The 25,086-nt window shown below is 29.9% G+C and overlaps 1 protein-coding gene across 6 annotated transcripts in view; it reads right to left on the bottom strand.

Moving 5' to 3' along the window:
* LOC129957171 (zinc finger protein 608-like) overlaps nt 1-25,086 on the bottom strand; it is an 84,121-nt gene that overhangs the window by 46,692 nt on the left and 12,343 nt on the right. The window contains exon 1 of one of the 6 annotated variants that reach the window (XM_056069379.1): nt 22,221-22,242. The exons of the other annotated variants lie outside the window; for them this stretch is intronic. The gene's annotated coding sequence lies outside the window, so the exon portion shown is untranslated. Of the gene's footprint in view, nt 1-22,220; nt 22,243-25,086 lie in introns of those variants that run through there. 6 annotated transcript variants of the gene reach the window in all.

Genomic DNA, 25,086 nt, shown 5'->3' with positions numbered 1-25,086 from the left:
TACATGAAAATTGTCTAATTGTTTTAAGATGCACGAATAATTTCGTTTCTATGACGTTACAATTTAAATTTGGCCATATAAGGCAAATATCTTTTAGTATATCTAACTCTTAAGAAACTACTCATCATTAACCTGCATAGTATATACCACTTACATTTTTATTAGTTAATTTAACGGTTGTTTCAGAGCTGAGATTATTCCTTTCAAAAACATATCGAAAGACAGACAAAAATTAATCAAAATAGAATTAAAAATTAGATTAATGAATGACGCTTCATATTAGCATGCAATACATTTTACAAAATTTTTTTTCGCAATTTATGAATCATTTATATACAAGGGATCTTTACCGACATCCAAAATTTGTTTATGATTGCTTAGTCATTAAAGATGTCATTAGTGCTTTCCATAAATTGAAGACATCACAGCCAATGTTCAAACAGTTAACGACCACTCTTAGGTCTCCGAAAATTATTTTACTCCTTACAGCAATTCCAAATAAAGAATCCCAAAAACAAAATTCCTCGTAATAATATTATGAATAATGATCAGAATTAAGTCGTGAGTGATGAAAATCGACGAGCGAAAAATAATATATGAAGAAAAAAATTACGACTATTGATGGCCTATTACAACCAGAGACGATTCAAATCGAAAGTGGAAAGATACAACGATTAGCATTCATTGCATCAAATAAATAGCCTTGAATATGAAATGTAAAAACAGTTTACACATTTTCAGAAAATTTCGTTTTCAAGCACCAACAATCTTTATTTCATATACAGAATTTTTTTATTTAAAATAAAAACTATTTAAATTCACGGCACTCTTTTTACAATCTTTTGATACATGGAAACAATCAACATAACGTCATTCAGAAGGGATGTCATTCGTTTTCTTTCTTTCTAAGGACATTGAGTAGTTACATTTTGCCGCTAGCCGATGTGAAAATGAATGGTTTCATTAATGATCCAAAGGCGATAGAAGTTTCAACCTATTGATTAGTTTATGAAATATTACATCAAATTCGATTTGTTAAGCTCTACCCGAAGTTAAGTAATTTATGAAGGGCATGACATGAAAGTGCACATTATAAACAGATTTCAACTTTTCCGCAATATATGTCCTAATTTCTACGGATTATCTTATATTATTAATAAATTAGAGATAAATCGCTGCGTTCCATAAAATTGCCTAATTTTCAAAGGCGCATCTAAAAAATAAAATAAAAATTCTGTAGTTGGAATGTTAATTAAAGGAACGTATAAAATGATAACGAAAAAATAGTTTAAATAGAAATTTTTAAGACATAAAATATGATCAACGATTATCCGAACATTTACTAAAACATCAAATATTATAAAATGCATACGTACAGTTTTTACAGAAAGATAAAGAAAAACAAATAATCCAAGTTCAATCTGTAAAATGCTTGTCAAATAGGCATCACTAACATATTAAAACTTTCGATGTAGTAACGCAACTGGGAATAAATCATTTTTTCATGACTTTATTATTTGAAATTGTATTCGAATCTGCCTAGTTTGCCAAGGTAAATTAAGCCAATTGTAATTAATCCCTTACATAATCAACTTGAAAATATAAAAGAGTATTTAGAATTTAAAATATATATATACATATCTGGCGAAAAAACTACATTTCAAAATATGCAATTAAGATTTAGTTCTTAATCGCATAGTTGTATCTAATTTATATTAAGAATGAAAAATGGCAATTCAAAATTTTAGGAATGATCTGTAATAGCATTATCGTCCGAAACAACAAAAAACTAATCAGTCAATTGCCAGGTAGATGATATGTTTAGACAGTTGAAAGTTGAATTGCATTAACATTGGTAACAAAGGCCTAATATTGACTACTAAAGAATTCATTGAACATGATTCATCAATTACGATTACCAAGCGATTCCAGTAATAATGTTTTTAAAAATTGTCATTCGGTCAGGGTCAGTTCCGAGGAAAATTAGGTTCGTTCATTTATTTCAATTATTCATTTTCCCCTGCTTTACTTCTGAAAAAGTGCTTAAAAATTAAAATGGTGTATTCTTAATAGGTATGCATATTTTATGATTTCATGAACTATTAGTGAAAAATTTTCACCTTCCACTAAAATACGTTCATTGAGTAATTCAAAAATGAAATGTTTTGTTTAAGGCATGATCGTGGTATCGAAAATATATATGCTTTCAGAATCGTAATTCTTAGAAAGAGCGGAAGTAATAATATTATGCTTTATAATAAATACTTAAAAGTGTAAAATTTAAATGTAAAAGGTTTTATGGGGGGGGAGCGGGATAGAACAATTTAAGAACGCTTACTTCGAAAAAGAAAAATTAATCAACACTTATTAATAAAGCACAAACAAAAGATACACTGACAAGAATGCATTTTCAGTTTTATTAAGGTTACCCCTCCCCTCCCCCTACCTCGTCTCTTTGTTCCATCAAAAGCTTCAATACCAAACATGACATTAAAGATATCAGCAATTTTATAAAAACGATATTTTTCAGCAGACAATTTTGATTTCGTTTATAGCAATACAAGCATTTTATTTCAAAAGAAAATCAATAAAATGAATGACCATGAAAAATCTTCATTTTATAAATATATCGTGCCATCGCTTAATAAAAACGCAATGCTAATAATTTTATTATTTGCCCAAATGCATCCCACAAAAAAAAAGTAAATTGATAGCTAATAGTAGAAATAGTAGACTGTAAAATCTTCAGATTCAAATTATAAGTAGAAAAATCATTATTTTAAAGCACTGATTTTAACACGTTCACTGTCACACTTTCTAATTGCACTGAGCATCTACTATAATTAAGAGATAGGGATCATCTAATTAGATATGTGATCCAAATACCAGGCTGGAGCTGAGGCAATTAATGGAATAAATAAAAAGTAACCAAAATCTGCAAATTATAATTTCGGTGAAAATCGGAATTCCGTTAAGAGTCGAACAGAAATTGCCAAACAAATTTGAATTCTTTAGAATCTTGAATACAAATCACGCCTTTGGGTTACGTCACTCTCATCTGCAAATTTTAATTTATGTAAATAAAAATTTTAAAATCCAGTTTACTAATGATTCTGATCACAATATATTTTTATATTCCTATTTTCACACACAACAGCTGAATTTCATTTAAATTCAGTTGTTTAGTGGCTGACTGAGGATAAAACAATTCATGACTGGTTCAGTAGCTAAAATTCGAAATTAACTTTTAATAGTATTTCATTCATATTTTTATTCATGTTTATTTAAATCAAATTCTTTCATGTTTCTAAGGATGAAATTTGCAGTGAATTTTTTTATTCTATTTCTTAAGTTCTAGTATCTAGCTTTTGTATTCAGTATGAGAAAACACTATTTTAATACTTACAGATCCCAATTATCAATCAGAAGGATAATTTATCTAAATGAATTCCATTTGCGTGACCTCACGATAATGAATTTGAGAAATCAGTGATTTCAAGAGTTGATTATAAAAATTACTAATAATAAATCAATATAAATTATATTTCAATAACAAATTGTACGTTAGAATAGAAAATAAAGGGAAAATATTTTTCTGTTCAAACACTAAGTAAAAATCATTTACTTAAGTGTTCAAAAACTATTTATATTTTATTAAAGTTATATATCAAAAATACAAAGCAATAAATATTAATCAAATATAAAGCGTTTATATCCAATAAAATTTTAATGAAAAACTGACTTACAATTCAATTAAAATAACGCAAAAACAATTTTTTAGTAGATACCATATGGCTTAATTTTTTTCAGATGATTCTTTTCGAATTAATTCGAAAATACTACATAAAACGGATTAGAAAAAAAAAAATATCTAAAGAAAAAAGAAACTCGCTCTTTAAAAAGAAGAAACATAAGTTAATATCATTTCATTAGTACTCAAATAATTATCGATAACACAAAAAAACAGAATATCGAATAAGATAAACATAATTCACTTTTCAATAACGGAAGAAGCATAACAGTTTTAAAAATGACCGAATTCATAAAACTGACGATGATCATGTAAATTTGAAAAGATCTATATAACAAGAAATTCAAATAACCTTTCCTACAGTCTAAATAAATACTAAAAATAAAAATAAAAGTGTTCTCTTGGACTGTCTTATAAAATGTGGTATGTTTTATGATTTAGATTCGAGTGTAACGAAGAGAATAGAAAATGTAATGAGTGTTAGCATTAGAATTAGTATAAGTAAAATTAATATCATTAAAAATTTATACTAATTTTAGCAATTATTATATATATCCAGATACAATTATTTACATATCTACAGTTACGTTACTGAGTTAGCGCTTTAATATATACAAAAAGATAATCAAACTGGTGATAATCAGTCTCACTTTTTTTTCTGCAGATCCACAATTTTGGAAATAAAAGTGCGTGCCAAACTTTATTTCTTCATCTCGCTTCATAGAGGGGAAAAAAAAAGATTAATTAAAATCTCGGGATAAATATTTGATGCATTGACGGCTTTGGGCGATCACAAAATTTTATATGTAAATTCTATTTTGCTGAAAATAAAAATAGCCTCAATTTTCGCAATATCTAATGATTCCTCTCTCCCGATGCAAATTTTTTCCTAGATATAGCAAAATTATTTTTTCTTATTGTTCACTTTTATCCTAACGTTTGTTTTTGAAAGAAAGAAAGCGAATTATAATTGCGTTGCAATTTCATTAGTAGTAGTCACTTGGGGGGAGGAGACAAAAGAACAAAGAAAAAGTGAATTACCAGTCACATTTAAAAATTATTTTTTAAAAAACAAGCCTGCTTGTAGATGCGTTTCGGTGTTATGATTTCTTGAATAATTTATGATGGCAATGCATGAAAACTGTCACATAAATTTAAAATCTTTGACAAAAACTATTTATAAAAAATTATGAAGGATTTATTCCATATCATTCCGCAGAATTAAACATTATAGAAAGGAATTTTATACAAAAAATCTAACTCATAACTCAAATTTACAGACTTTTAATTAATCATTTCCTTTACATAGGGAAATTTCAAGAAGATCGTTTTTAACTTATTCTGATTAGAACGACTGTTGAAACAACGATTAAAAAAAAATCCGAAAAGATAAACCAAATCTGCGGTGATTATTATCGAAACATGCGGAACGGAAACTTCAGATAATTCAATTAATTGGGCAATTTCTATTCCGTCGTTAAAATGCAAACACAAGATTGTAGTGTTTACACATTTCAAAAACTGAAGAATATTGATCGCTTCAATAATTAGTAATACTATTTGTAGAAAAGATTAATACTTGATAGCCTAAACAAATAATTATAAAAAAAGTTGTATCTTTACAACCTATGAATTTTATAATTGCATGCTTGACAAATGTACAAAAAAAAAAATGCATATCAAATTTGGTATGAACTGTTTAAACTACCAGTTTTTTTTTTCAGTAATTAATTATCTACATACAAAAAACACAATAGTAGTCAAAATTGCAAAAACCTTTTGAAAAAAAAGGGCATTCTTCAGATTCGACGGTTTTTTACATCAATTTTATTAAGAAAAATACCATAAAGCTATATTTAAAAAAAATTAATCAAAAGTTCAATTAAATAATTTTTATAATAAATAATTGTATTGGGATATCATAATAATGAAGATAAAAGAAACATAAAAATAATGATTAATACAAATCCTCAGTTATGGCAGTTAATAATAAATTAACTTTTATGCAACGGCGTTCCACAGAGTTCACCAATACTATTAGTTCCACAAATGTTTTGACACTATATCGGGTTATTGTTTAAATTAATAGGGTTTTATAGGTGGGTTGTTTTCTGTTATCAATGACGTGGAAATGAAGTCTGTTAAATGAGAAAAGATCACATGAAGAAGATAGCAGTTTTGTAACGAGCATTCCATTTATGTATTTTGGGGTATTTCTATTAGAAAATGAGGCATTCAAATTTAAAAAATTCTGCTCACGCTTTTTGCAACTATACAACTTCAGACCATACTGGAGTTGTATAGTAGCAAAAGGCCCAGATCAACTGGGTATTTATCAATAGATATAATGCAATCAGAATTTTTTCTCATTTTTCTCTCTGCGTATTTTGCTCCAAAGCTATTTAATAATGAAATTTTTACTCGCATTCTTATTTGGATGGTCAGTCAATACTTTAACCCACTTTTTTTTTTTTTTTTTTTTTTTTTTTTTTTGCGTTTTGATAAATTACAAAATGGAAGAATACAAAAAATTAACCAACTTCGTAGCACATTCGGAAAAAACACGTACAAAAGGACCTCGTCTCAGCTTCAAAATATGAAGTCGATTATTGAATTTTACTAATAACACCTTACTGGCTATCTAAACATAACAATTTCAATATCTACATTCAAATGAAAAAAAGCTGTCTTATCAATTTAAGTAAGGCGTGTTTTTTCCTTATGATTATTTCGCTATAACATTTTTTGCTTTTTTTTAACTTAAAATTAATGATAATCGTACATAATTTAATAAATTACATTCTTAGTTAAGTTATCATAAAAATGACATAAATGGCTTTATGATATTATTATTGCTGTTATGAGCCAATAAATCTCTAAAATGTACTTTTTCCAAAAAGTTTCCACAATTTTGGACACTATATTAAAAATAAGTGGGGCTTCCTAATTCATCTGAAGTTGCAAGAAATAACAGCTTAATTCGATTTGATAGAAAAAAAAAGTACATAAATTTTCGTTGGAGAATTTTAACAGAAACAAAAAAAATCGAGAATTATTAATTTTACTTCCAATAATATTTTCTCGTTATTTTCTGTAATTCTCCGCCAATCAAGAATTTAATTTGAAAATAAAGAGTATCATTGACAAACAGAACAGTCCTCAAAATATAAAGAATGACAGAACTTCTCTTCTTCTATATATCCAAGTACACTAAGATTTGCAGTCGATAAAAAAAACACACACAATTTCAATGAAATAAGGAACTTACAACTTAAATTAAAAGAAAAATAGAGCCATCAGTAAAAGCATTTCGTAAAAACAGTAAAGTAGCATGGAAAAAAGAATCACGCTGATCAACAGACAATACAACAAAAAGATCACGTGAGCTTAAAACAATGCACCAGGTTAGTAATCGGGAGAAATGCCTTTTCAGGTATTCAACCACTTGAAGGTTATCTTATTTTATGCCGTACTTCGTCACCGACCTATTTCTCTGAATACGATCGAAGGGAAAGAAAAAAAAAGTAACACATGAATATATTTATGAGCGAAGGTTGAACGACGAATCATTCCGAGAAAATGTGATTGATAGATTTTATTACAATAATTTGCCGATATAGAAAAAAGATTTCAGAGTAGAGGAAAAAGCATTGCTATCGAAAACAGAAAAAGATTTTTTTTTTTTTAATTCAAACATTTTTTCCCCTTTTTTTTACTAAACTAAAATTGATAGATCTTAGTTTTTAAAATTTTCATTTGATTTGTTGTTACAAAGCTAATATACCTAGCATTGTTCTTGTAAAACTTTTGCACGTTAAACACATTTATTCCTTGAATCCAGTAATTTAACGAAAAATTTTGCAATTTGTACAAAGCAGTTTTTAAAAACCGCTAAAAGAAGTTTTTTTTTTTTTTTTTTTTTTTTTTCTTTTTTTCTCTTTTAGGAAATTTACAATTTTATAAGAGTAAGACAAAATTAATTTAACCACTTAAAAGTGAAATCAAATTAATTATTCAAAATATCTGTATTCTTTCAACAGGAACGATACAATGAACTGCTTTCGTGCTTGGAAACACAAGCTTTAATCAACAAAATAACGACTGCCACGAAAATTTCAATAATTCATAGCATTATTCGGAAGGAAAAAAAAATTATTCAATTCGTTTCCGATTCTTATATCATACAAATTATTTATGATATGAACACTATTGCAAAAGTATTTATAATAATAAAGGGTGAATTTTAATAACATATGAATTTCGCAAGATTTGATGTTACATGTTACCTTAAGGTAAAGCGCAGTTAAATATTAAACGTCACGCGCAGTTACGTTTATAACATGATTGTGGATTGAGTTGAGTTGGCTACATTAAATGGCTTTAATATCAGCATCGTCAATCAATTGCGCTTAATATCTATTCGAAATATGAGAGGCAGTTAGTAACAAGCAATAAAAGAACATCGACTGAATATTGACATCGTTTCGGACAATACAATCATTCTGCATATTAAGAAACGTTAATTTGAGCTTAATCTTATTTAAACTAACTATTCAGAAAAAAAATGCATTACTGAAATTTTATTACTATACTTAGTGCAACACATCACCATCTCACTTAGTTACAGAAAGTGATTTTTCTTTTTTTTCTGAATTAATATTTTACAGTGAATTTTGAATAAACCTTCGCCAGTTCTTACTTTCTCTACTATCTACTTAAATGACACACTGTGTTTCCAGAATGTTGTTTTGGTGATTCGACTATTGGAAATATGTTTTCGTTGTTTTGGCTTTTGGGAATGTGTTTTCGTTGATTTTGCTAAAGTTCAAAGCACTCTGAGATGTTTACCAATTTCAGATAGTTTTAGAAATATGATAATTTGACAGAATAATGGTTAGGGCTAAGATAAAAAAAATTTCACAAATGAAGAATTCAGATCCTCGCGAAAATGTAATCAAAAACGGAAGATACAAATTATAGTTTAAAACACAAACTGACTTAAAAAAAGAAGGCGACTTCGAGATTGACTTCGCTATTGTGAATTGTGAAAAGATGGCATTTTTAAACTTCAATAAGAAGATATTTGATACTCGTCATCATATTCAGAACATATTTCGGATTCCGATTCAAGAACCTTCCGAAGCCGAAACTTACCACTTGAGTCATCACAGCTCATAATAAAAAAAATAATAAACCATATAAAGAAATCAAATATTGCAAATCATTATGACCGAGCAACCAAGAAATAATAGAAACGCACATATATATTTCATCTCTTGTTTAGGATAAAAAAAAAAAAACCTACAAAGAAATCATTATATAATAAAACACTAAAAAAAAAAGACATTAATATATGTTGCATTGAAAAATAAATTTCATAAATGCGCTTGCAAAACTTTATTTTTTAATTTCGAAACATCGTAATTAAGATGCAATGACTAAATCAAAGCCAAAAATCGATCAAAAGCGAACATTAATAATAAAGCAATTTCTGGCAAATTACAACGCCGAACAAGCCAACGCAATTCGTTTAACAGCAATTATTTTCTTGCGGAACAACTTAACTTCATAAGCATATCGTTTTGAGATCGGACCAACAAGTTTGTCTGAAATTAGCTTCAAACGATGATTCAAGATCTATCTTTCTATTATCTATTAATACAAAGATAAAATGGAGCCACAAACATTAAAAATCACGTGGTTCGATCTAGATATTCTCTTGGAGATAGGTTCAGTTAAAGCTGATCAAAAACAAAATACGAACAAATCCCTTGTTTTTCATACACGGGAGAATTTACATGCTTGTAATGACTGACCTTGTCATTAATTACTTTATCGTATACATAATACAGAGAAAATATAATGATCATCAAAAAATTCGAACTCAAGATTTTGACGAATCTACGTTTTAGACCTCCCCTTCGAAAAATACATTTTTGGAAAATGTCCGTTTGTCTGTCTGACAAAAAATAACTCAAAAACGCTTTAAGCTAGATAGTTGAAATTTGGTATACGGTCTTTACAACAAATTCGCTGATTTCTATCCAATTTTGAGTTAAATCTGATAAGAGGAAGTCCGTCTATGCGTATGTCGTGGTAACTTCAAATATAAGTTACCACGACAATAATAAAACGATAAGAGCTAGACAGATAAAATTCGGTACACAGAATTAACATTAATAGTCTACATAGCTACCAAATTTTGAGCCAAATCCAACGCGATAGCTTAAAAATTCAAAGACTTGAATATATCAAATTTGGTACAGCATTTTGTGACTACAAGTGCAGTCTTGTGTCAAAGTTTGGTTTCAATGAGTTGTGAAATCGTGTCTAAAACACAATTTCGGATTACGGATACTATTAACCACATGCCATCGATTAATCGCCAAAACACGCCAAAGATGAGACGAAAGCTTCAGTCGAAATGCTAAATTCATGCCAAAAGTTATTATTTCATAATTATTGTACGCCAATAAGGCGTTCTCAGGGTAGACAGACACCTTTCTGAGGGAGTATACGAGAAAGCTTTGGGAAGACCCATCTCACTAGAGTGATACCTTTTTCATAATGCAGCAAAATCCCTAGCAAGCTATCTTATTATCCGCATTTGCATTAAAATTGGTATCGTTACTAAAGTTTTTAATTTTATGATGGTGTGAATTTTTATCAGGATAATTTCTACCGACGTTTCTGGGGGAGGGGATGTAAAGTATGGGTAAATTTCTCAGTCTAAAGCCGCTGCTGTTGGTACGCAACTGCTGTATTTGCTCGTAAGCGATTTACTTTTGTTGCCTGCGTTTAATCGACTGACTAAGGCCAGCTTTTAGTCATCGTTCTATCACTACTTTGAAGAAAATTGGTATCGTTACTAAAGTTTTTAATTTTATGATGGTGTGAATTTTTATCAGGATAATTTCTACCGACGTTTCTGGGGGAGGGGATGTAAAGTATGGGTAAATTTCTCAGTCTAAAGCCGCTGCTGTTGGTACACAACTGCTGTATTTGCTCGCAAGCGATTTACTTTTGTTGCCTGCGTTTAATCGACTGACTAAGGCCAGCTTTTAGTCATCGTTCTATCACTACTTTGAAGAAAATTGGTATCGTTACTAAAGTTTTTAATTTTATGATGGTGTGAATTTTTATCAGGATAATTTCTACCGACGTTTCTGGGGGAGGGGATGTAAAGTATGGGTAAATTTCTCAGTCTAAAGCCGCTGCTGTTGGTACACAACTGCTGTATTTGCTCGTAAGCGATTTACTTTTGTTGCCTGCGTTGAATCGACTGACTAAGGCCAGCTTTTAGTCATCGTTCTATCACTACTTTGAAGAAAATGGAAATTTGACAAAAAGATATTAAATAAAAACAATTTTAGAAGTTAACTTTAGTGCGTTTAAATTTTATTAAAAATATAACAAAGGAAAGAAATACGGTGCAAAAATGGAATTGATACATTCATACCACCAAAGCATGCATGCTTATTCACAATTTTGTTTATATAAAGATTTATAGATTATCATGCACTGAATTCCACAGAGCTATATTATAAATTAGTGATTGCAATATCGGACCAAAAGTTCCATACCGGTATTCGGAATTTTTTAGATCTTAATACCGGGAATACCGGTTTTAATACCGGCAGTAGAAATTTTAGAAAAAGAAAGAAAACACAGTTGTTTCTTTGTTTTATTTGCCAGTTTTATTAGGGAGTGTAAATATCACAAAAATAATTTGTAACTTACAAATTATAACAGTATATAAAGAATCACAAAAGTGTAAAGGAACATCTTATTTATTTAAATAACAAAAAAGTGTAGATATCACTATTCAGTCTGTGGTACTATTAAAATTTTTTGAAATGTGATCTTAAGAAACATAATGCATCCATTGTACTGTCATTAAGCCTGGAATGCAATTTTGTGCAAAAATGACCAGCTGTCGAAAACGCTCTTTCGACATCTACGCTAGTTGGTGCTATTATTAGCAATGCGCGATATACTTTTTCCAAGTACCTCTAAATCCCTCATCTTCAAATAAATCGATTTCTCGTCGAATGATTTTGGATATAGCTGATTTCTGTATTGTATTTTGTTTTGTTGAAATTTTTTTATTTATCGCTAATTCTAATTTTTGTTCCAAGAGAATTCCTTTTCACTATCGACATTAGTGTCATCATAATCTTCGATAACTGTACCGAATTCTTCTGAATGTGGATAGGTTTGTGGATAAATTTTTAAAAAATTTACTAAAAACTAGATCAGATTTGAATTGGTTAGTCACTTTAATTTTTTTTTATTTTCCATTTTTAAAATCATTATAATTATGTAAATACCGAAAGACATTTTCTATTTCGATATACCTTTCTTCTGTGCGATTTTTCAATGTAATATATAATTCTTGAGATAGTGATGTGTGCTGTCCTTTCAGTGACTGCAACATGAAATTTATTGTTGCATTAGCTGCTAATAAATAAGAATCTCTCCGACACAATGCCTCAACAGCCAGTTTTATTGGAAGCAGAGCTGATACAGTTCTGGATATTAAGTCGAATTCACTATCTGAAAAATTAATTCGCAATTCTCTTGATTGTACGATGCAACTTTGTATTCACAGTCTAATTAATTTCGCCCGTTAGGAAGACATAAAAACAAAAAAGTATACTATTTTGCTATGTTGGCGATACAAAAATTCAAAACAAATAAAAGATTTATATGAATATACATTGGATTCATATTTATTTATGAGCAAAATGTTATAATGCATTTTTAATATAAATTCTACCAATAACGAATAATCTTTCTTAAGTTTAAAATTTTAGACGAGCGAAAAACATTTTCACGATAGAAATACATTCAAAATCTCGTTTCCAATACCTCTGATACAGCATCATCTTCCCCTTCACTAGATAGTATAATAGTACCTTCTTTCTTTTATAAACCATACAGTGAAAACGAATACGCTTTATGACTGCGGACGTACAGCAGAGAGAAAAACTGTTTTAGAGAGTAACAGGAAAGTTATTTGCTAACTTTGAGGAGAAATATCTTTTTTTCAAGGTGTTTAGATAAGAAAAGTGTTTAGATAAATATAAAAAGCACTAAAAGTGATACAGCTGTAGATATGAAAAATAAGTAAATATTTCCCCTTTTTTCCCCTTAAGAGGACAAAAGTAGGCCGAATGAACCGTTTACAAATATAACCTTTGCATTCTGAAAATAATTAGATGTATAATTATTCATGTATGAATATAAAGATTCAATTCAAAACCTTGAAAAACTACACATTATTATAACTAATTAATGGTTTGAAACGCATTAGCAGCTTTTATAACATTCGTAAATTATTAAGAGCGGCACATGATGCGATTATTCAATATTCATTTATTCCCCTCACAAGAATTATATTAACAGTCATTCCTTATGATAAATAGCCACCATTATCAGTAAACATGAAAATGAGACGACGAGCAAGTTTGTAAACCCGAAATACGAGACCCATTTTTATCTAATATTAATGAATGCAAGTTATGGGGTGAAGAGAATGAAGCTAACAGATTTCAAGAGAAATGGCTTGAATTATTGGCGATTGTTCTAGCAGAATTATAATGAATAGATTTAAACGGAAATAATCATTGAACATATTTAATTTCCAAAATTCGCACAACAGATTGACGAAAAATCTATTCACTATATCCATATCTGCCAACATTCTACGACTTCAATACGCGAGAAGGGTATAATATATAGTGGTAGGAATCGTATACTGTGCATAAACAAGAGCAATGAACGATATTTGTATAAAATACATAAACAGCAGTATTTTATTCTAGGGTGATTTTTTCGAGTATTTTTTTTTGGTTTGTCGAATCATAATATATTTGCTCTTTTCTTTAATTTTTTTTAGTATGGATAGTACGAAAGCGGTGCACAAGTCCGATACATCATCAAAAATTAGCCAAACATTTTTAAGCTAAGAGAGCAGCAAACTTGAATGAAACCATATTTTAAATAATCAAACAAATTCATAATCTCCAAGGAAATACAACTGTAGCAGAGATTAAGGAAACAAACAAATTTACTTACCGTGCATTGCAAGATATGTATTTTAAAGCAAAATACACGGTTTTGAACTGAAAACGCTTTCAGCAACTGACTAAACAAATTCTGCTTCAAAGGAAAAATTTGGACTAAAATTTTGCAAGTTTTTCGAAGTTACCGCACTCACGACACCTGCATAAATATGAATTTGCGCATAGAAGAAACATGAATATCGCATAATTTGTAAACCATTCGTTTCTGCAACCTTGTTTTTAGCAAGGAACTTCAATTACTGTTACGGAATTAGTTGGATTACAGCTTAGACAAACTCATCTCAACTATGTATGTATGTACTATAAATAAAATTTCTCGGAATTTTTATTTTAATCATTGATTAAAGAAAATTTTGAAAAACTTGAAATGTAAACTTTATAATTATTCCGTATATTACGAATTCGACTCAAACATATACTGGTATTAATTTCATAAAAAAATTTCACAAGAAGCTGAAAAAAACTGTTCGCAAAACAATTTTATATGCAATAAAAGTTTGTAGATAACCAGAGAAATAAACATAAGAAAGGAAAGCTAAGATAAAAAAAATTCAATGCGCTTATCTAAATAGACAATTGTTTTCTTCGAAAAAGAATTTATAAACACTCAATACTTTCCTAAACAATTTTTTTGACATTTTTTTATAAATAATGAAATTATAATCGACCTGTTTTAAATATACCACGTTAATACGATATATAATCCTCGATACTTTTATTTTTTGAGTTACTGCTTAGTCCTTAATCATCTCTAACTAGACATCTCATTTACTAAGACATCATTTGTTCAGAACATTCATTTGGATGCAAGATTTGCGATCTGTAATATTTGTATTAACTAAATGTTTAATTAAATCTTTAAATATTTTAAATCAAGAAAATATAACCTTCACAACAGTATCCTAATAATATTTATAAATATATAATGCGCATCAGCTTCAAATTACTATTACTAAACTACTGCATAACTTCCTTTTGCAGAAATATATCTGGCAGCTTGCATTTTATGTGTCAAATTTAAATGTTATACCAATGTCTTGTCAGCTCGAAATGAAAAATCTAGAGAAACGTTATGACACATCACGATTTTTCTCGTTTATATAAACAGATAGTGCAATAAATAAGCTCCAGAAACTCCACCCATGTTCTTCACACTAAATCGAGCCAAAGATAGGCACGAATAGCTACCATTCGATAATAGCCATAACCAACGCAACTATTCACAGTTTGGTGGAAGGCTAGCAATTTTCATTTGAGACACGGCACTGGAAAAGCTGAGACAAGGCAGGCACGTTCGTGCCATTAAAAGCACACGCGTACGGCTCCACGAACAAGCTGGATATAAACGGGTTCTCTCCAAAGATTGGAATGTTGCCAACGGGCATTGTATGAGGGGGCAGGAGGCAACGGCCTCTCCTGGGAAATTTGTCTTATGCAAGGTGGAAAACACGCGACGTGCGTCTCAATGAAGGGACTTTTTGCACTTCGAGACTCAGCAAGCCCTCTAACAACTGCCTGTTTATTAGTAAAAACAGAGACACTAAAAGTTTTGTTAGAAATTTTTCTTTAATTGACAGAGTTTTAGGGAATACAATCAATTATGTTTCAGGTTCAAATTAGATACATGCCCGTTTGTAATATTACGCATCCGACAAAGTTAATTGCTATCTGAAGATGTTTTCGTAGCAGGAAGCAACTGTAATAGAAAACTAAATTTAACAAATTCAGATAGAAATTACCTTTGACAAGACAAATAAACGACAATCATTAATTGCAATTCATTAGGATTCAAGATCAAATAGTTACATCTCGATCATACACGTTTTGTTCTTTGTTTTTTTATTCCATTGAAATGCAAAAAGTTGAGCCCGTGGACGCAATAGGTTTTATTCTTAGTTTTTTTTATCTTCAAAATTTAAATTTGTTATATCATAGCATTGAATTGAAATCCGAGTTTTCCCGACTACTTTTCATACAAGTTCAATTTTGTAATTATGGCACGTTATATTTTGTGAAAAAGAACAGTAACTGTTACAACACCCCATACACTCAACTTCTTTGATTGCAATAGAAAAGAAAAAGATTATCAATGAGCGGAAATGGTCCATGGAATTTCAAAATATAGCGACATGGCAATAATTACATCAGCTTCCAATACCACATGAAGAAGGACAAAATTATAACTTTCAATTTATATATTGGTAACCACATAACATTTACCAAAACGTTTCGCTGAACAGTGGAGGATTAAGGCATTTTGCAATGCTAGGAGGGATAATGCTCTAGACGGTGCGGTGTTCATTATGAGGTCCCTCATTGAATAAACTTATCGATTTCATATTTCAGATATTTCATTAACATTATGAATATGCATCGGTTTTAATTTACTTACTGTGACTCAAGATAGTATGGCATCCACGTTTATACACATTATTAGTTATGTTATGACTTACGGCACTTTCGCTTGCACAACCCCTTTCTAAAGGAGTGGGGAGGGCATATTCATACACCTCATAGATAGAACACAGAACAACCATGCCCAAACCGAAACTCGAACCCGGGACGCTCATATCACGGGGAAGACGCGCTACCCTTATGCCAGAGCGCCGGCACACAATATTAGTGAAGCAGATGTTCGGTTCTAAAAATATTCTGATAGCTAAGAGAACGAAATGAAATATATGGGAATGGGTCAATTAAAACTTCACGAAGTGTTAATATTATTCTAATACTGTATTATTCATAAAACTTGATTTTTTACAAAGCTATTTAATCGACAACGACGTGCATAAAAATCTTTTAAGACGATTTGTTTGCGGTCCTTCTCAGCCTTGCGGTTTAGGCAGCTGCCTAATCTGCCTAGTAGGTTGGTAATTTCTATCAATATAATGGGCGGAGTGGAGGAAAAAAGAATTTCTTTGTTTCATTACTGATGAATCATCACATGTCAAGAATGGATTTTTTTTTATCTCACTTTTATTTCTGTTTTCCCAGTAGTCACATCAATATCAAGTTATTTGCACAGCTTAAAAGAAAAAAATCTTTGTAAGTTACGTCTTCAGTGATTTTCAACACGAAAAAGCATGACAGAGATAATAACAAAGCTTTTGGTGTAACGTCACAAATGTAACGAGTGAAGGAAAAAAAAATTCTGCGCGCACACATATACCTGACATTTTGGAATTCATTAATCCGTGATAATTTTTTTTTATCCTAGAGGGGGGGGGGACGCATTAACTTTTAGAAATACGACTTTATTTAATGTGCGCAACCAGGGAAAAAAAAAAAAAAGAAAATCCCAAACTTCCTACAAAGTAATCATTTAAAAAATATAGTCTAAAACAGGTTAAATTCATCAAACTCACAAAATCGAATCTTAATAATTAGAAATATTTTTTTTCATAGCATGCATATATACAATAGCCAGATGCTTCTACTAAGTTACCAGATAATCAAAAAAGTTTCATAAGTAAAGAAATGACAGTGAGGGGGGGGGGGGTCTGCGTCCATAAACGTGACTTTTTATACGGGAAAAAGTAAAAATTATGACATTCAATAATCTGACTAGCTCATTCAGAATGTCTTCTACTTCAGAAGAAACCTTTAATTGCGAGAATATCCTGTTTCCTTGCGCTTAAACGAGTACTCAAAAAAAATTCGGTTCGTTAATATTTTTTCATCCTAAATAAATTGGTTTATAAAATAATAGCTTTCAAATGTTGAAATATAATCAAATCATCCTAATCAAAGATTTGTATTAAGAATACAAGGAAGAACCGAGTTCTTACAAGATGCAATAAGATAAGAAAAACATGTTTCTAATACAGCACCAAAAAATTATCGAAAAAATAATTAGTTAAGAAATACAAACCAAAGACAAGACCAGCGTTAATAGGTTTGAAAGAACATAGATAAGTTTCTTATCAATGATCTGTACGAAAAATCTTGGTTCCTAAATACAAATTGTTGGAGCCTATGAACAAGTAAGTAAACCAGTATCTCAGTTTAAACAAGATAATTGAAATGCGTACAAATACAAACTGAAATGCATAGCAAATTCAATGTCAGCCTCCTTGGAATACAAACTAAGAGCGTTTCTTGTTTTACATGTTTAAGAAAGTAAAGCAAGCAGGTCGAGAAAATACATCATTCCATATTTTGACAACATATCCCACGAATACACATCGAAACGAGTCTGCCAAATTACGTGCACTGAAATAAAACGAACTGCTGAGGCTGCATTTGCAGGCGGTAAATTTACACACCTTATCTTTATTTACTGTATGTACGTGTAACTAGTAAGGTGTGAAGGTCATAAATCTGACAAGGATTACGTCACAGCTCCCTTACTCAAATACTTCGGATAAAAAAAGAAGAAAAGAAAAAGATATAAATAATGGCGGAGGGCCAAAGCTTTTATGACGTTAAAAAGAAATTGCGGCACAACGACTTACAGCAACGATCAACTACGAAGACTAGATTTCTCCTTGTCCTACTTGCCATGTCTTTTAAACGATTTTCTGTCCTTACCTCCACATTTTCTTCATGTATTTTACCGATTCTGAAATTATTATTGTCAAAATTTAGTATTTTACTAAGAGGTATAAAAGAAGATCAGGCTAGATGCTTTCAATGTAATTCTTTTATGCTATAAAAATCAAAAAATTAGTTATCAATTTCAATCACATAAAAGTTGGTAATCGCATTGTACGTATTTTGTATAGTAATGTAATTCAATAAAGGTCTGTACAATGTCCAAAACGAAGTGAACTTCTTACAAGTTAATTGAACTGGACGTTGGATCGAAAAGGAGGATTTCACTCCAGAAATAATACTATTCACTCATTCACTCCAGACATAATTCTACTAGATATTTTCACTTTATTTGAAATAGTTTGTGTTCAACAAAACGTACACAATTTGGATGATTGCAAACAGTTAATGTAAAGCTTCTAGGTGACAAGATCCGTTTATCAAGATCGATCATAAATGGTGCTCAGGCTAAACTTCATTAATTAGAAAAGAACCTAGAAGAGTTTATTAAATATAATAATGTACGTTTCCTCTTTACTTTTGATGCCTATAAATTAATAAATAGTTTTATATCAGTGAATTAGACTCTCTCTCTCTCTCTCTCTCTCTATATATATATATATATATATATATATATATATATATATATATATATATATATTGCAGTCAACCTGGTTACGGACAAAAGTTTTACTGACCAATGTAGCTACTGCAAAAGCAACTCTTTCAGAATAGTTTTGTTTTACAGTAAGATACGAGTTCGTACGTACATGGCGAAGTACGTACATCAGTTATTGCATCAATAAAAAAATCAAAGTGGCTGACAACAAAAATTTGAGCAGGGCAACATATTTGTGTTTATTATAAAATGAAATAAAATAGAACTATAAAATTTACATGTTTCTAATAATCACATTTTTAACAAATATTTATTTGATTTAATTACTATAATTTCAACAAGTCAGTAGATAAGTATTCAAGTCCACATAAACGTAACTGAAAGAAGGTTTTTCTAAGATATTTTCATTCTTATCGGTCATTTCAAGAAAACTTACAAAGATTAATATTAACGATTATTGATTAATAAAAACTATAAACTTGACTGATTACTTAGAAATCAATCTTGTAGATTACAGGCTGATCTCTATATAACTTTTAACGGAACCAAAAACAAGTCCATTGCATGCCCCTATTGAAATTTTCAAGGTAATGTGAACTTAATCCACAATTTGGGTTGGGCAGTCTACATGATTAATAATATTCCATTTAACTCTACATGGAGTACACAAATTTATTTTTATGTCGTAAAAAATGTACAATTCTTAAATGAAAACCGAGTGACCGAAATGACAAAATTACTGCAACAAAAGAAGGTCCCCCCCCAGAAACAGTGAATGGGTGCATTCTACTATAGGCTGTATTTTTTGTAGGCGGTTCAAGATCACATTTTCTACCTCGTTATTGGTTGTCTGGTACCAGTAACGCGGTAGAAAATGTGACCTTGAACCGCCTACAGAAAATACAGACTATAATAGCAGGAATTCTTTGCGATTCAAAAAAGGCGAATGAGAATTAAAATACTCACTACAATACAAAACATTGTACACTATTAAATTGGATTCTTATTAGAGCAGATGAAATTGCATTTCTCCTCGTCCCCACCATATATATTTACGTCATTTTTCACTTCTTTTGTCTTATGCATTTATGTCCTACGGAATGCTGTGATAACGTCCCGGTAAACAGAATATTCATCATGTATCATTCTAAACAATCAATATTGCGAAGAGAAAAGAAAATAGTTTTTTGTTAATTACTAAAAATCATATTATAGAAAGTCGGACTATTTTTGGTTCTACAGTGGCGATTTTTCGTTAAAAAAAAAACTATTTTCTTTAACGTAGACATTAAAAGAATCAAGATATTTCGAATACTATTTATGTATAGTACAATTTGACTTTGCAATTCAAGTAAATAGAAAGACTGCATAATATATTTCATCTATGAATCAGAAATCGTTCAAATATTTTTAATAACCTTTTATAATCAATAAATTGTCATATTATTAGATTAATAGGTTCAACTAACAACAAATTTCGAAGCAAGATTCGGGAAAATGATTTGACACAGGAAATAATTTAACATACAATAATAATAACAATAGTAATCACTATTCACACAAAAGATCACTATATAGCACTAGAGATCACTATATACCCCTCAGTTATCTGTTTCCAATAAAAAGCCTCTGATTGCGATTATTCTTCTGAGATCAATCACCACGTGATTCCTGATCGCTTCATTTGCTCATCATGTAATTATACATTTTTACCAGTAATAAGAACTTATAAATACATTCATCACTAATAGTAAATTTAAATTATTTCTAATGGCATGAATTGCTAATATTAATTTCTAATCAATTACTTAAAATTAAATAAAATTTTCTAGTAACATAAAAGTTTGTAAGTCTTAGAAAACAAAAATATATCATTCTAAGATGTTTAAAAATCAAAATTAAATTCCTTTTTCCTGTTTAGATAAGATATATTTCCTCAAAAATGATCCACATAATAGCGAAACAATCGTCAAAGACGGCAAGTATTAATAAGGTTAATTTAGTCATGTCATTCAACTCTGATTAAATACATTTTATCATAAAAAGATACTTCTTTATCATATGATTTAAATTATACTTGAGTAATGATGATAGAGCACTTCATGTAAGCTATATTTCCAAATTAGCGCAATTAAAAAGCGACGAAGATTGGCGAAAATTTTAAAATTCGGAAAACTTTATTCAGTAAATAAAAAGAACACAACCTCCCCCGCTTATTCCAATCGGATCTTCTTATAAAATCATTCACCAACATTTTCATTAGATTTTTAAGCTGAACTTCCCATTAACATCAATTTCGTAAAATGTAATGCAAAAAAAAAAAAAAAAAAAAAAATTCGCAGTAGCATGTATAATAATTCGAAGTGCGATCTGTTAGCAAATGACGATTGACATATTCGGTCTGATTTTATTTCCACATAAGCGTTTAATATCAGACGATAATATTCCTGGAAATGTTATTCGACACTTTCAATGATATAATATCATGCTTGAGTTATATCCTGAAGATATCGTGTCAATATTCAGGGGCATTTTTGTGCTAATGGTGAAACAGGGCCTCAAAAAAATTAACGAGTTCCCAATACGTAATACATTCTATGTAAAACCAGTTTTAAACGCTATTTGTATAGTCAATCATAAAAAGTCATTTTTTTTTACCTATTAGTAAAAAAGTTTATTTATACATTTCAAATAAAATCGATAGAATAACTACCGTCATTTTAATTTGTAATTTCAAGCTATTTATTATCTCCTCATATAACCAGAGAATTCTGGATTTCTATAATTATGTGAACAGTTTTACCATAAAACTACTTCCTTATAGTAAAAATAAAATAAGTCAAGGAACAAATTAATTTTAAAAATTAAATACATAAAATATTCCAATACTAAATCAATAATTTTTACTAATTCACGTTATATTTAAATTTCGAATACTCTTGAAATCGTATTTTAAACAAGACGCATATTAAGCAGTTTAAATTCATATACTGAGGGGGGGAAAATAAATGGAAAGAGGTCGGATTTATCTGGACAAATTGTTGTCTGCGTCTTCTACAACAATTTTAAATTGAAAATGAACTTCATAGCCTGTTTAACATTTTGAATACATGAGAAACATATCAAATCGTTAAAAGAGAGAGAGAGAAAGAAAAAGAAGAATGAAATGTCTAAATAAATATAACACAGAAGTGTTGAGAAATATCCCGGCAAAGGGAATATATGTCACCCGAATATTAAAGCACATTCACAGTTACATCATCTATTCAAGCAAGTTCGGCTTAACGCTGTCAGCCCGTTTGCAAACAATCCTTCGTTTCTGAAAAATAAATAAATAAAACAATATCATTTGGTGATCGGGATACGCCGCGGCACATGGTATTGTTGCCAACAGACCATAAAGAAATAAAAAATAAAAATAAATAAAAGAGGATGCTGTACTTCCAACATAATAGGCGGAGCGCTTGGCAAACAGTTTAATAACACGGTTACGGTTTGCTGACAACTTACAAGCGGAAATATAATTAGCTACAGCCCGAGGCTTAAAAAAAAAGACGGGGGAGACAAAAATCGTTTAGAGGGAGACAAGACAGCATTGGTAAGTGGGGGGGGGGGAGAGAAGGAGGCGTATGAAAGATTTCCCACCGCCAGCTTAATTGCGTTTATTGAAATACTGTACGGGCTTTTCTTTCGCTACAAAATAAATTTTACTTTATTATTTCCTGGCTAAGTGCTTTTTCAGTAATTGGATTCAAAAGCTAAGAATGGAAAAACGTTGATTTTTTCCCTATTCGTTCTTTTTTTGTTGTTGTTTATCCTCACTTTTTTCAATCAAATTAAATTCACACAGTGAAAAAAAAATATCAATTACGAAGTAAAAGTGTAAATATAGCTCACACTCGCATTAAAAAAAATAGATTTAAATAAAAATTCATTTTTTTTAAATCTGAAATGTTATAATTTCAATAAAATTTCAACTTTCAACCAACTAAAATGATGATATCTAATTTTGTCATAAATCATACAGTTATGTTGGTGGTTAAAAAAAAGATTCCCGTAATAAGTAAATATCTCAGATATACGAAAGTAAGTATTATTAATCATTATTTATTTTATATGTTGAAATATATAAAAATGATTAGTGGCAACATTTTAAAAAATTTATTAAATTGCGAAATATAAGATAAAAGTTAATTAATTTTTGGAATAATGACGTTATTGTTTTTCATCACTTTAAAATCTACACTCTAGAAAGATAAAAATAACAATATCATAGAAGGATACATATTATACCAAATGTGGGTAAAAAGTTAAGAATTAAAACATCAATATAAAAAAAAAATCCAAATCGAATCGCAATATTAATTTAAAACGAAGCAATAAAAAAAAACTCAGATGATTAAAGGTTCGAACTGAATACGCCGAAATACTCTACTTTTTCCACTCACCAGTAAATTGACCACATTTAAAAAAAATCTGCGTTAGAAATAATTAAATTCTGAATAATTTTTCTCTATTTTTACTACATAAAAGAAAGGCAGATACAACAAAAAATAAGTCTTCTGTATTGTTAGGAGAATTTTCGAACTCACTTCATTTAAGATTTTTTTACATTTATCATTAAAATTAAACTTTATTATTTTGATTTCATTCAGTAATAAGGTTTGCGCTATTTATAACATGCAAGTCCGTTAAAATACACATATATATAACGCAATACGTATATAATATTATATATGATACTAATTCGGACAATTTTTTGGAGAAATTCCAAGGAAGTGTTGATTCTAAACTGTAACTTGTGCATTAATACGGCACTGATAATTTAAATCAAAAAACTACATTCTCAATCAGTTTCCAGAATCGAAATTCAAAAAATCTAATCAATTCATTTTAACTTGCGATGGCAACATTGATGAAAATTTAATATATTCAAACACGCTTCGTGCGCATTCCAGACAAAAATATAGACACATCAGGAAATGTTACTATACGTCATTCCCTAGCTTTTTTGTTTAATCACATTATTCAGTTATTAACATTTGTTTATGAACAATTCATTAATTACTCAATATTAAGCTAAATTAAAAAGAAATTTTTTATAACTTTGTTATTTATTTTTAAAAAACGAATGTTATTCAAAGAGCAGAAACCTAAACCTAAAAACGTAACCCATAATTTTGTATTTCAATGAGCACGAAAACTTCCACACACAGGCACAAAATAAATAAAATACTATATCCGGTTAAACTAGTACCACATTCTTAATTCCGTGAAACGAAATTCAACCATACGAACTCGCGTGCCCCTCCCCTTTAATCTCACTAAAAGAAATCAATAATGCATTACACAACAGTAAAAAAATTTTTACAGTGGAACCTCGCTTAATAATTCGCTCCCAAATTCTACTCATAACACTCGTTAAATGAAACAATTTTTTCTAAAGCAATTTATGTAAAATTGGTGTAATTTTTTCCATTCTAGGGAAAAAAAAAACTCAAATTTTTAATGATGTAATTTATTATTTATAATGCATGCTTTCCTTTTACAAGAAAATTGTCTGAAGACATTTGTCCTCGGTTACGCTTCAAAATTGGGCGAAAATGAGACACAACATAACGGTTAAATGAATTTGTAACCGACATAACTTCTCCATATACGATACAATCCCTGCTTTCAGCATCCCTTATTTTACTGGAAGATTGTTGCAACTATTATTTCTTTCTCCCCAGACCAAACTTCCTCTACAGGATTTGCTATAACACAGAATGCATCTTCAACACGTATTCGATAGTTTGACTATCTTAAGGGAGTCTTTTATCCCTGGTCAAAGAAAATTTCATCGAATAAAGCTCCACAGGCGCTTTCTGAATTCCTCAGAGAGGCATTCGACAACGCTAATCAGCCAAAACTTCTTCCATGTAAATATATGAGTTGTCCTCTAACAAGCCCTCAACATAGATTGGGACAAACCAATCCAGCATGCGATAGCGCGGGTCTCCTCGTCACTCGTTCTGCGAAACATTGCTGTTAACTGAGTCATTTTTTTACAATTTGTTTTGCTCGTTATACGAGATTTGACTTGATTTCATGAA

This window comes from Argiope bruennichi, chromosome 2, assembly GCF_947563725.1.
Source record: "Argiope bruennichi chromosome 2, qqArgBrue1.1, whole genome shotgun sequence".
Lineage (NCBI taxonomy): Eukaryota > Metazoa > Arthropoda > Arachnida > Araneae > Araneidae > Argiope > Argiope bruennichi.
The sequence above is the reverse complement of the archived record's forward strand: the minus strand, read 5'-3'. Positions and strand labels throughout refer to the sequence as shown.